The 14,476-nt window shown below is 31.0% G+C and overlaps 1 long non-coding RNA gene across 1 annotated transcript; it reads left to right on the forward strand.

Annotated features, from left to right (window-relative positions):
* The first annotated feature begins 4,038 nt into the window (after positions 1 to 4,038).
* LOC128283771 (uncharacterized) lies at positions 4,039 to 5,092 on the forward strand. Its single transcript, XR_008274182.1, has 2 exons — positions 4,039 to 4,125; positions 4,943 to 5,092. It is a non-coding gene; the product is annotated as an uncharacterized LOC128283771 (long non-coding RNA).
* Positions 5,093 to 14,476: the final 9,384 nt, after the last annotated feature.

The following is a 14,476-nucleotide window of genomic DNA, read 5'->3' on the forward strand; positions in this document are numbered from 1 at the left end:
GATGTTGTTGCCGCTTGATGAATTTGATGTTATTTTGGGTATGGATTGGTTGACATTGCATGATGCTATAGTAAATTGCAAAGAAAAGGTTATAGAATTAAAGTGTGGAAATGGTGAAACTCTGGGGTTGAATCGGATAAATCGAGGCATTGCCTAGTGTGATTTCTTCAATGTCGGCTCAAAAATATCTCGAGAAAGGGTTATGAAGCTTATTTGGCGTATGTAATTAATACAAAAGAAGTTGAAAAGAAAGTTGAATCAAGTCTTGGGTTGTGTGTGAATTTGCGGACGTATTTCGGAAGAATTGCGGGTTTGCCTCGGTCGTGGAAGTAGAATTTGGTATTGATTTGATACCGAAACGACTCCGATCTCGATTGCTCCATATAGAATGGCACCAACAGAGTTGAAAGAATTAAAGTCGCAGCTTGCAAGAGTTGACTGATAAAGGCTTTGTGAGACCGAGTTTTTCACCTTGGGGTGCTCCGTGTTATTTGTGAAAAGAAGGATGGTTCTATGAGATTATGTGTTGATTATCGGCGGTTAAACAAGGTGACAATCAAAAACAAGTATCCGCTTCGAGAATTGATGATTTGTTTGATCACCTAAAAGGAGCGACATGGTTTTCAAAGATTGACTTGAGATCCGGTATTACCAATCGGGTAAAGGAGTCGGATGTACCTAAAAGCGCTTTTAGAACAAGGTATGGTCATTATGAATTTTTAGTTATGCCATTCGGATTGACAAATGCTCTGCTGTGTTTATGGATTTAATGAATCGCATATTTCGCCATACTTGGACAAATTTGTTGTGGTGTTTATAGATGATATTTTAATTTATTCAAAAGATGAGATGAAACATCTTGAGCATTTGAGGATAGTTTTGTAAACTTTGAGAGATAAGCATTTGTATGCTAAGTTTAGTAAAAGTGAATTTTGGCTCCGGAAGTTGGATTTTTGGGTCATATTGTTTCGTGATGGTATACGGGTTGATCCTAGTAAAATTTCAGCCATTGTTGATTGGAAACCATCAAAAACGAATCGTTAGAAGTTTCTTGGGGCTAGCTGGGTATTATCGGCGGTTTGTAAATGGATTTTCTATAATTGCTGCTCCTATAACTAGATTACTCGAAAGGATGTTAAATTTGAATGGACGGAAGAATGTCAACGAGTTTTGAAGAATTGAAAAGTTATTAATAGAGGCACCGGTGTTAGTACAGCCCGAATCAGGTAAAGAATTTGTGGTGTATAGTGATGCTTCTCTAAATGGTTTGGGGTGTGTGCTCATGCAAGAAGGAAAAGTGGTGGCATATGCTTCGAGGTAGTTAAAACCTCATGAGAGGAATTATCCTACTCACGATTTGGAATTGGTCATGTGGTGTTTGCTTTGAAAATTTGGCGACATTATTTGTATGGTGAAAATGTCGGGTATATACCGACCACAAAAGTCTTAAGTACTTGATGTCACAAAAGACTTGAATTTGAGACAACGAAGATGGTTGGAGTTGTTGAAAGATTACGAGCTTGTTATTGATTATCATCCGGAAAAGCGAATGTGGTTGCTTGATGCTTTGAGCGAAAGTTGTTGTTTGCTTTGAGAGTTATGAACACTCAATTGAAAGTGTCAAATGATGGTTCGATTCTAGCGAGTTAAGAGCAAAACCAATGTTTTTACAAGAGATTTCAAACTCGGAAAATGATCAAGATTTGCTAGCCAAAAGAAAATAAAGGTGAAGTCGATACGGATCGATTTGAATTGGTTCTAATGGGTGCTTAATGTTTAAAGATCGGATTTGTGTAAAATCAAGAATGAGGAATTGATTCAAAAGATCCTACAGGAAGCACATAGTGGTTATTTCTCGATTCATCCGGGTAGTACGAAAATGTATAATGACTTGAAGAAAATGTATTGGTGGAATGGAATGAAAAGAGATATATCAGAGTTTGTGTCCAAATGCTTAATTTGTCAACAGGTGAAAGCTGAACACCAAGTACCTTCAAGATTACTCCAGCCTATTATGGTTCCTGAATGGAAATGGGATCAGATTACTATGGATTTTGTTTCAGGATTGCCATTGACTCCGGGAAAGAAAGATGCCATCTGGGTAATAGTTGACAGATTAACTAAGTCGGTTCATTTTATCCCGGTATGTACGAATTATTCTCTTAACAAGTTGGCTGAACTGTATATTAAAGAAATTTTTAGATTACACGGAATACCATTATCGATTATTTCAGATAGAGATCCAAGGTTTACCTCGCGGTTTTGGCAAAAGTTGCAAGACGCGTTAGGTACGAAGTTAAATTTCAGTACTGCTTTTCATCCACAAACTGATGGACAATCAGAGAGAGTAATTCAGATTCTTGAAGACATGCTCAGATGTTGTGTATTGGAATTTCAAGGAAGTTGGGAAAGATATTTGCCGTTGGTAGAATTTGCTTAAAACAATAGCTATCAGACGAGCTTGAAAATGGCACCTTATGAAGCATTGTATGGTCGCAAGTGTCGAACGCCTTTGTATTGGACTGAACTCAATGAAAATCAGATTTATGGAGTTGATTTAATAAAAGAAATTGAAGAAAAGTGAAGATAATTCGAGATTGTTTGAAAGTCGCTTCAGATAGACGTAAATCTTATGCGGACCTAAAGCGAAAGGACATTGAGTTTCAAGTTGGTGATAAGGTATTTTGAAAGTGTCTCCATGGAAGAAAGTCCTTAGATTTGGACGAAAGGGCAAGTTAAGTCCGCGTTTTATTGGACCGTATGAAATAATTGAAAAAGTTGGACCGGTAGCATATCGGCTAGCTTTACCACCAATTAGAAAAGATTCATGATGTGTTTCACGATCTATGTTACGTCGGTATCGTTCAGATCCTTCACATATAATTTCACCGATGAAATTGAACTACGACCGATATGACTTATGAAGAAGAACCGATTAAGATTTTAGCTCGAGAAGTCAAACAACTAAGAAATAAAAGTGTTGCACTTGTGAAAGTGTTGTGGCAAAAGCATGGGGTAGAAGAGACTACATGGGAAACTGAAGAAACTATGAGAAACCAATACCCACACTGTTTTGGTAAGATTTTCGAGGACTAAAATCTTTAAAAGGGGGAGAGTTGTAATATCCTAAATTAGGGCTTAATCGGAATAGTGGTTTCGTGACCACAAATCCGAGATAGAAATAATTATTTTACAATGATTTTGATGTTTATGATATGATTGCATGATTGTGTGAAAATTTCGTGATGAAATTCTATGCCTAAAGTGCTTAAATTGAAAGTAGGGACTAAATCGAATAAGTTGCAAAACTTGCATTCTAGAAGTTTTAGTATGAAATTGTTTTGGAATATTAATGAGGAGGTCTTAAATAGCAATTTTACCAATTTTAAGTTCATGGACAAAATTAGGACATGGAAGGAATTTTGGAAAGTTTAGTAGTAAGGGTATTTTGGTCATTTAGTTATTAAAATGAATTAAAACAAAATTAAAAGCCAATTTTGTCCATCTTCTTCATTAGGCCAAAATTTCAAGGGTTCTCCATAGCTAGGGTTTGTTTCAAGCTTCCAAGCTCCATAGTAAGTGATTCCAAGCCCGCTTTTAATGATTTTTACGTTTTTGAGATCCCTAACTCGATAAAGCTTATGTTAGCAATAATTTAACCTAGGGTTTATATTTGGAAAAATACCCATAGGTGAAATTTGTGTATTTTGATGTTTTATGATAGAATATGAAGTTTTAAATTATGTTAGACAACTTGTACTACTCGATTTTAAGCAAAAACGAGTAAAAGGGCTTAATCGGTAAAAATACCTAATAGTCACAAGTACATGTTAGAGTGAGAATTTGATGTTGCCATAGAAGAGAAAAGTGATCAGCATGTTGTAAAACATAAGAATAAGGAATAAAGTTTAATCCAGAGCCTAGGGGCAAAAATGTAAATATGCAAAAGTTTAGGGGTAAAATTGTAATTTTTCCAAAATTTGAGTTAAGGATTAATTTGATAATGTGAGTATTAAATAAGCTAAATGTGTTATTTTAGATCAAGAAAGACGTGGAATCGACCTCAATCGAGGAAAAGAAAAGATTGTGGACTAAATTGCAAAATCTTTGTATTTTGGTACCAAGGTAAGTTCATGTGTAAATAATGTAGCATAATTGTTATTTTTAAGTTATTGATATTAATTATGTGTTATGCTGAATTTTATTATGAAATGTATGCTTTGTGGTTAATTTCAAATAATATGTAAATTATGTGAACTACTTGTTAAATATAATTGTTACTGAGTATTGATTTCGGCATTCTACGGAAGACGGCAAGGATAAGTGTTCGAGGAAAAGCCCGTTTGAACCTTAGGAATAGATTAGGATACAAGTGACATGTCACTAGGATGGTTGAGCATCCGAACTCGTTGAGTTGAGTCCGAGTTCACTTATGGATGCGAATGTCCGAACTCGTTGAGTTGAGTCCGAGTTCGTGAGATGTAACTAGGCATCCGAACTCGTTGAGTTGAGTCCGAGTTCACTTATGGATGCGAACGCCTGAGCTCGTTGAGTTGAGTCCGAGTTCGCTTATGGGCGGGTTACATGATTGCTTGATTGAATATGTGGCACTTATGTGCAAGTTATCCATGTATCCGAATTATATTCGATGTGTTCAACGGGTAAAGTTCTACTCAAATGGAGGAAAATTTGAGATGTAAAGAGACGTATTGGTAAGTGATATGAAATGGATATTTTGGACAGGTATGTATTTAACCCTCGGGTTGAGTATTGATACAACCACGATAAGGTAATAAGATGATGAAGAATGATTAAAAATGTGATATGTGTTTTAGTGATGTATGCTAATGTTGACTGGTATAACTGTTTGTTATGTTACTTATTATTTGCATATGAACTTACTAAGCATTTATGCTTACTCCCTCCTTCTTACTCATTGTAGTTTTGGACAAGCCAGCTCAGGAGTCGGGATAGGTCGAAGGCTCAGTCACACTATCCAGAAGATTTTTGGTAAATGGCTTGTAAATTTAAGTATGGCATGTATAGCAATATACCCATTTTGTGTAAATGATCTTATGGTATGGTTGTGAAATGGTTGAGTAAATGCTTCATAATGATAAATTATGAAAATGGTTAGTTTAGATTATGTTTGATGTTAAGGAAAACTATTAAGATACTTAGTGCATAAAACTCATAAAAGGATGAAATTTACCATAAACAGAATACCGCAGCAATACTAACGCGAGTTTGAAAATTTACTAAAATCATAGAAATTGAATTTGGTGGTGAAATACATATCAAATTGAAGCTTATTATGTCTAGTTTCACATGAAACAAATGAAACAAGTAAAGGAAGTATATGTTAGAAGATATTTTAATTTTAGTGAAACAGAGTCATAGCAGTTTCTGAATCCCTGTTCCTACTTTAGAAATTCACCATAAATTTTAAAGATATAATTAGGTGGTGTATTTTATATCCTCAGAATCCTTATTTAGTCTAGTTTTAGTATAAACAAACCTCATAGTCATATGAATTTTTACAGAGAGAAATATGGTTCGTAGTAAACAGAGGTCAGACCAGTCGAGTCTTGAAACAGGGTAACTTTAACTAATAAACTGTACTAATTGGCCCTACCAAAATTCTAGAAAAAATTTGTAGATAGTTTTATGAGTCTAGATTCAGGAAAATTTACGGATCTTAATTTCGAGTTTTGTAACTCGAGATATGATTTTCTTGTGACTGTGACGCAAGTAGCTTAAAAGCTGTGAATGTAGAAACAAATAATTCAAAGTTCTAAAAATGTTAAACTAAGCTTAGTAACACCTCATACTCGACTCCGGCGACGGTCTCGGGTGTGGGGGCGTTACAGTACTATCTTAATTACTTTATTTTAATATTACTATTATATTATATTTGTCTTTTTTATATACTTCATTATATTTCTAATATTATTATTAGTTGTTATTTGTTTCTAATATGTATATACTATGTAAATGTTTTAATATTATGTGTATTTTGCACATACGTTATGTATATAAGTTTTAATATTATATTTCACATATATTATTATATATATTTTAATATTATTAGTTATATTTTTCTTTTATACTATTATATATATTTCTAATATTATATTGTATATTTCTAATAATATTATTTATATATATATATATGTGTGTATGTATTTGTGTAGTGTATAAAATAGTTTTATTATTGTTATTATCATTTCTAAGGTATGTATGTATTGTATATGTTCTATATATGTTATGTGTATATTTTAATATTACTAGTTATATATAATATTTCTTATACATTTCCACATACATATTTTCTTCTATATACTATGTATATACCTTTAATACCATATTATTTGTATATATTCTTCTATATATAATTCATTAAATGCCATGTCATATATATATTATGTCATGTCTTGATACTACGTATATACTTTAACATTAATAGGTGTACATTTTTGCCACTTCATGTATAGTTCGAATAATATATATAATATATTTCTAACGGTATCACTTGCTCATATATAGATGCATTTTGACGTACATGTTCTTAATGTTTTATGTATGTATATTCATTATTTATCGTATTTGATATGATAATTACATTCGATCTTGCATGCATTATTAGTGTTTTCCTTCAACATTATTGTAATATTTGTTATTTGTTTCAAATATGTTTATATTTCTCCCACTTATTGATTCTTATTTCATATCAACTTCGTTTCATGGTATTTCGAAAATCATATTATTGTTTTGCTAATTAATTTCAATAATCAAGGCAATGTACCGATTTAACATTAAGTCATCGAGTTCATCGCTATGTTGGGTGAACGTCAATTGACTCGTGTTAAAGCGATATACCCTCCTAAAAAAAATGGAATAAACTAAAATTTCTCGTCTTTTCAATCGGATCACGACTAAATTTTACATTGGACTCGTATTTTTGAAAATCAAGACAACACGTGTTTATGAGATACCAATTTTGGGCGTCGCGAGGGTGCTAATACCTTCCTCGCGTGTAACTGACTCCCGAACCCTATTTTTCTCTGGATTTTAACGTGGACTTAAATTCATTTCTTTTCATTTCAAAAATAAATTTATAAGGTGTCTGATCACACCTATAAAAAGGATCGATGGCGACTCCCTTTTTATTTCAAAATCGAACTTCAGTTTCCAAACTTTTTCACTCGATCGCCACAATTAGCGACCCCGAAACCGATTTTTACGTCGCTACACCTACCTCAATTTAGACCCGATTAGACCCTGTATTGTGCCACTAGGGCCCATTAAGTAGCATAGTCAAGTAACAACCCTCACTTACCTCTAAATGCCCCAAAAGCAGCATAGTAGGGGGTTCTTCTCCACTCAAAACCCTAATACACTAAGCTCTCAACCATTTCTACCTGAGCTCCTTTACATTTCCGACCATTACCCCTAGAATGGGTGAACCAACTTTCTTTGTCACCACCCTCTCTCCCCTTTCTCTATCGCCATTGATACTGTGTATCAACAACTACGAACATATTTTTCTCCAATTTGTATTATATTAAAAAAGTGAAGGTCAAGGCTTGAGGAGCTATAAGTTAAGGTTTGAGTAGACTTGCTCAATAATTGGGTTATTGTCTCAAAATTTAAAAGGGTTTGGACGAAAATATTATATATGATAAAATGAGTTTGAGCCAAAGAAAAAAAAAAACTCATTTAAAATATAGGTTAGACTCAAGCTTAAACATTCCAAGCCAGACCCAACCTATTTTCTAAGTTTGCAATATATTATATCATGTTACATAGACATATATTATGTAATTTATATCATTAAATATTAAATTAAGAATAGTATAATTATTTTTAAAAAATATTTAAAAATAAAAATAAGCAAACCTAAAATGGGCTTGGGGTCAATCATTTACAAATACAGGCAAGTTTAGGCAAAATTTTAGGCTTATATTTCAGGCTGAGCCAGGCTTCAACAAGTATAAAATGTATCAATATCATTCTTAGATATAGCCTCACCATAAACACTACTTCTAAGTTTGAGAAAAGTTTTGTTCTTATTTTTTCAATTATCATTTTTTTTGGATTCTAATTAAAATTTATCTATTCTACATATATAAATGAAGTTTAATTTTAAGGTTGGCCGAAGTTTTTAAGTATTAAATTAATTTTGTTTATGCAAACTATCTATAATTTTCTTTAGTCCTTAAATAGGAGGATAAATGTGATTTTGTGCGTTTGAATTCATGTCCTCCTGTACTGATAACAATATTGATGTCGGTTGAAGTAAGACTCAGTTAACAATTATTAAATTTATTCTAAACGTTAATTATTATATTAATAAAAATAAAGTATGAAATAATTATGTTGTTTATTGATACTACATCATAAATTTTTGAAAATAATTTATATGATAATTTTAATAATATTAATATGATATCTTAGCTTGTTTTTGGACAGCCTTTGATAAAAAGTTAAATATAATATTTTATTTTTATTTTTAAATAAAAGATAGTTTCTTTTAATTTTAAGTTTTTAAAAATTAAATTAAATTAAATTTTTGGGTAAAAAGAACTTTCTGTTGTTCTCAATTTCGGTATTGGATAAATAGGTTCCTTTAAAAATCGAGCAATTTAATATCCGCCAATTTTGAAAGTAAATAGCTGAGGAGGACAATTAATCACAATATTAATTTATTTCATCAATGTTACATACATTTGTTTGGTATGATAAAAAAATAGCTTTTACAATTTACATATTCTATCAATTAGGTCGTGATTTAAAAATTTTAGCCCACAACATTTTTGTAATGTGTAAATGTATAAATGTTGAGGCTAAATTTGTTGACTTTATTAAAATCAAGACCAAATAAACAAAATATGTAAATATCGATGGCTAAATTTGTTATTATGCCAATCAAAATTATGCATAATTGATGAAAGATATTAACGTCGTGACTAATTGTCTTCAACTGCTCACTTTCAAATTTGAGAGAGATTAAATTGTTCTATTTTTTTAGAGGAGTTAATTTGCTCAATTTAAAAATTGAAAGGAACTAGACAAATCATTTTTAACTATTTTTTGCAAATGTTGTTTACCTGCTTACTTTATTGAAATTTTTTGTTACAATTTTTATTAAATAAAATTTTAATATAATTATCAAACTCATCTAAAATTAAATGAATAAAATTTTCAATTTTTTATAGAAAAAGGTTTCAATACTTTGTTAAAATTAAAGCATAATTTTTTAATTTTATGGGAAAAATATAAAATTGGTACTGAACTTGTCCACTTCTTTTAGAAAAGGTTTTTTTGTCCTCGATTAGTACTTGAATTTTTCTCATCAACTAAATTCGTAACACCCCAAACCTAGTCTAAACATTACAGTTGGATTGTGAAGGTTACATCGTTACGTAAAATCATGGTCGCTTAGTTTTTATGAAAAACTCATTTTTTTAATTCAAGGGTAAACAAAACAGATTAGATTATCGAAAACGTAGGGATTCCGAAAATTATGCATGTATTTTGACGAAAATTGTGTTTATTAGATTTTTTTAAATAGACCGAATGTGTAACCTCTCTAACTCGACTTAGACGTTATGGCCAGATTGAGACGGCTACATTAGCCACCAAAACGGGTAAGCTAACTTACAATACTTTTGAACACTTTAAATAAACTCATTTTAGAGAAAAACCATATTTGCACTTTGAGTTAGCTTAAAAGAGTTCATTTATTAGATAATATATACTTAAGACTCATTTTATTATTGATAGTGTTGTTTAAGAAAAAAAATCGTTTGCTTGTCAATTTTCTTTGTAAAAACTCAATGTTAAACTAATGCAATGAAAAAACCATTTTTCAAGTCATTTTGGAAACTTAGTTGTCTTACCAATTTATTTTTCAAAAACGGTTCATTTGCAATGCAACAAAAATTAGAGAACAATGTCAAATTTTACTTAAGCCCAATATCATGCATTTTTCGGTTATTATGCTTGAGTAATTCATGCATGAAAAAATTCCCAAAAGAAAAGTTACCAAGCCAACTTACAAACCAAAACCAATAAAGACTTAATAATACTTATTAAGAATAGTCCAAGGTCCAAAGTGATTCTCTGAACGTCGAGTACGATCCTAATTTCGAGGTTTACCTGAAAAGTTAAACACTATTGGGGGTAAGCTTATGAAAACTCAGTGTGAGTGGAACAATTATTTAAACAGACATAAATATCGAATATAGTGAAACATATTAGCTTTAACAGAAGAATACAAAATCATCATTAGAATTTCATATTATTACGTAGCCATTATCAAATTGATGTCAAACGGTGTATGAGCATGAGTCATCATTCATTCGAGTAACAAAAATTAATTTTGATACCAATTAATACAACACAATACAATACGTAGCATAAATCAATAACATTTGAATTTGTCGTGAGCGTGATGCAATGCAAAAAGGCTCCTACCCATACCATCAGCTACACACCACAAGTTTCCAGAACCTATCTGCCAAACTCCAACAAATGTGAGCATAGCTCGATGTGGTAAAACCATCGTATAATCAATAATGCAGAAAATCTAGCAGATATCAATCATCAATAGCATATAATATGCGATAAAATCACCAATCCCCTCGGTACTCCAGGTGCAGTACACTAACTACATATAAATGCGGACTTAATATGCCATCGGTACTCTACAGAACTCCTCTGTCAACCACAAGATATCTCATCCTAATGCAAATGCAATATGTCACACAAACTCATACATAATCATATCTTAATACTTTTCAAATTTATTTGACATGTTTAACATGCCCTCATTAATCACATACTTTCAATAAATGGAACCAATGTTCCAACTTTCAAATTACCATTAAGATAATATCATTCAACATTACACAATTTCACATGCTTCTACGATTTTCCATCTGCATGTGTAATAACCTTTCCAATATAACATAGCAAACTATCAATGCAATTATATCATGTATAAACTCATATCTTAGCGAATCATGCTATATATACAATCAATCGCATCACAATCTTGCATCACAATACCATTCATATAGTCACACTGTTGAACTAGCAACTTTGCTAACATATCAATCTTTTAGGGCTCGAAATGTACCTGGTTTGGTCATTTGTAAAATTAATTTTTTTTCTATTAAGTCAATCCATTCAGCAAGCTAAATCATCAAATATATCAAAAAAATTTATCATTTTTAATTAAGTTTTTGATTTTAGGACCCACATCTTATTTTTCGCTTTCTCACAACATACTAGCGAATCTTTCAATTTTTCCTTAATAAACCTTAAAACGAACCTAAGTAAAAAATCAGTATAAATTCAACCAATTCATCTCTTAACCAGCCCTTAAACACCCACTTATGGGTTCCAACCAATCGTCAAAATTACTACCATTTTACGAATCTAAACTAGTTAGATTTCTTACACTATTCAAACACATAATTCATTTTTTATTTCAACGAGCTAGCAGAGGGACCGATTCAACATATGCAATTGAGGCTCAAATGATTTATAATTAAGTTCTATCTTTTCACCTTTAATTATAAACTCATTTAGTTACGAAGTCATTCCACTATAGTATCGTGACAATGCTCCCCTCAATAACATACCAGTAAGAAAGCAACTCGATTAGTGGTCGTCTAATGACCTTGTCATAAGTGTGTTACCTTCATAGGATATCCTTAATCTATTTGGGATAATATTGTTCTCCCAATATGATCTTGTTTTATCTCATGGTAACCATTGCATCTTCCTTCATGAAAAGTCAATTACTATCAAATAGTAATCAAGTCATTTATCACAAAGATGAATGACTCGCGACCACGTTTACTTTTCATCAACCATATAATGTTAATGAGAGGATACCATTTACCCATATCTTGAGCTATGAATTCCACTGTTGTGAATAACGCTACATATTGTAGAAGTCGTACACCCAATGCACCAGCTTTCGGTTCCTTATATATTCAAACTCAGCCTTTTACTTACATCGAAGTGTATGAGTCACACATACATAGTCCATCATCCACTCAAGATTTAGGTATGCCACACTATGAATGTCACAAATGAATAAATCCATTAACAGATTCAAGATTTATTCTTTTTGGGTCTAGTTTGATGTATTGTCAGTCTAGTCAGTTACATCTATGTCTCTATCTTCTGGGAGTCATTCGCTCCAATGCCTAAGACAAAGAATGTCCCTAATTGGACTTGATAGAGAACATATTAGTCTTTCAACCAGTTTGCTCATTTTTTATTAGACTAAGGATATGTTTAGTTCGTCTAATACAAGCTGTCTAACCATATCACGATCCGACCACGTGATACCACTCAGTATTAATTTAAACATTAGACAACCAACGAGCAATAATTTCTTCCATTTTACTTTGCGTGCAAAAACCATTTGAAGAAAATCACATAAATTATTTTAATGTAATCAATGAATTTGTTTTATTAATCAATCTATTTGAAAATTATAAGTTTACAAATGAATATACTATACTTAGAGCACCATATCCAACAAAATAATATACACATGACAACCAACAAAAAAAATCATACTATACATATTAACATATCATAACATACACACTAATATATCATAACAAACATAATAAACATACTAATATATCATAACATACAAAATATACATAAGAATATATCAATTGATTGACCATTCAAAGCTAGATCAATTTAACCCTCCAAAAAATTCCTTCTATATGAAGTTGTCTACATACACACGAAAGTCAACAAAAAATATTATAATACAAGATATAATACAAATCAAATATCTAAACAACGAAAACCCTAAGCAATGTAAAAACTTGTTCAACATTAAACCAGATTAATGATTAACTCTAAACCATAAATCGAGGCACTAAGAAACTATTAGAAATTGTTAAACATATGAAATAAATACTTTTTTTAAACCAGAAAACAGATGGTCCCAAGAAAAAAAAAGTCACTTTCTGAAAAGGAGTCAAAATCAAAGCAAGGGAAAAAAAGGGCTGTTTTAATGAAAAACCACACAATAAAAAACACATCAAATGAGAAACCTATAAAAAATAGTAACATGTGAACATAAAAATCTTCCGCTTTTTTAAATGGAAACAGGAAAAAAAAACCTAAATAAAGATTGAAGAAGACTGAAGAAGAATAAAGATGTCAAATACTAGTAATCGATGATGAAACTAGGGTAATCTTGATTCAAATACAACTTTAGTGAGATAAAACTAGGGTAATTGATGATGAAATCAGTAATCTTTTAGTGAGATGATGAACAATTTTTTTAGATGGTCGAGATAATGAAAGGTTTTTCCAGTAATCGAAGGATGGAAACGTTTTTGGTGAAAGGATTCAAGGTAAATAAAAATGAAGATTCAATTGAGATGATGAAAGGTTTCTTTAATAATCGATGGATTTTAATAGAAGGAAAATCTTCAGTAATCGATGAAAGAGATTTTAATCGATTTTTATTTAATCAATTCAATAACTTAAAAAATGAAGTTCACAATTTTATGAAATTATTTTAATCACTTTTTTCCCCACAAATGGTCTAGTCAAATTGCCAAATAAGATGCTAATGGCGTCGCACGATTGGCCAGCGATGTCACATCATTAAAAAACTAACGACGTCAGACTTGAGTACTAATTTAATTGACGAAAAAAATTTAAGTACCAATTTAGGATAAAAAAATATTAAATACTAATCTAAGAGAAATGAACAAATTTAAGTACCAATTTTATAGTTTACCCTTTTTTTAACACATATAGGCATACTTCGGGTCAAGAGTAAGCTCCTTCCAAAACAAAATTATATGAATGGAAAAAAGGAAAAAAAAAAAAAGAGAATTGAATTTTCAATATTAAAATTAAGGCTGAGTCAACTTTTAATTGAGTATTTTTAAAAGAAAATCTAAATCTAAATCTAAACTTTTTTTTCAACTTTTTTAAAATATTAGATAAACTTTCAGATGTTAACAGGTAATAATAGGACAAATCTAAATGACGCAAAAATTACTGTTATTTAGGGCAATTTGATCATACAGAAGGTGTTGAATCTTTTAATTGTTTTATTTTTTATTTTGAATCAAAGATTAAGAGTTTAAATTTAAATGTTAATATGTTTGATCTTTTATTTATATATTTATTTATTGAATCTAAAAATTTAGTATATATATATTAGGGATATTTTTGCAAATATTTTCGAGTAGTATGGGGTGGATTTACCTCAAATTAGATCTCGATTCCGACCCGATTATTTTTCTAATTTCATTTGACCCATCTTGAACTTGATCTTTTTGAAATTCGATCCTAACAAATTGGGTCTAGTCGGAACCCCACGAATTTGAAAGTTTTTTTGCCATCCCTAAGTAAGGGCTTTGACTCAAAATTAAAAATTATAATTCTAACCCTCTATAAATAATCAAATTAT

Source organism: Gossypium arboreum, chromosome 11, assembly GCF_025698485.1.
Source record: "Gossypium arboreum isolate Shixiya-1 chromosome 11, ASM2569848v2, whole genome shotgun sequence".
NCBI classification, from domain to species: domain Eukaryota; kingdom Viridiplantae; phylum Streptophyta; class Magnoliopsida; order Malvales; family Malvaceae; genus Gossypium; species Gossypium arboreum.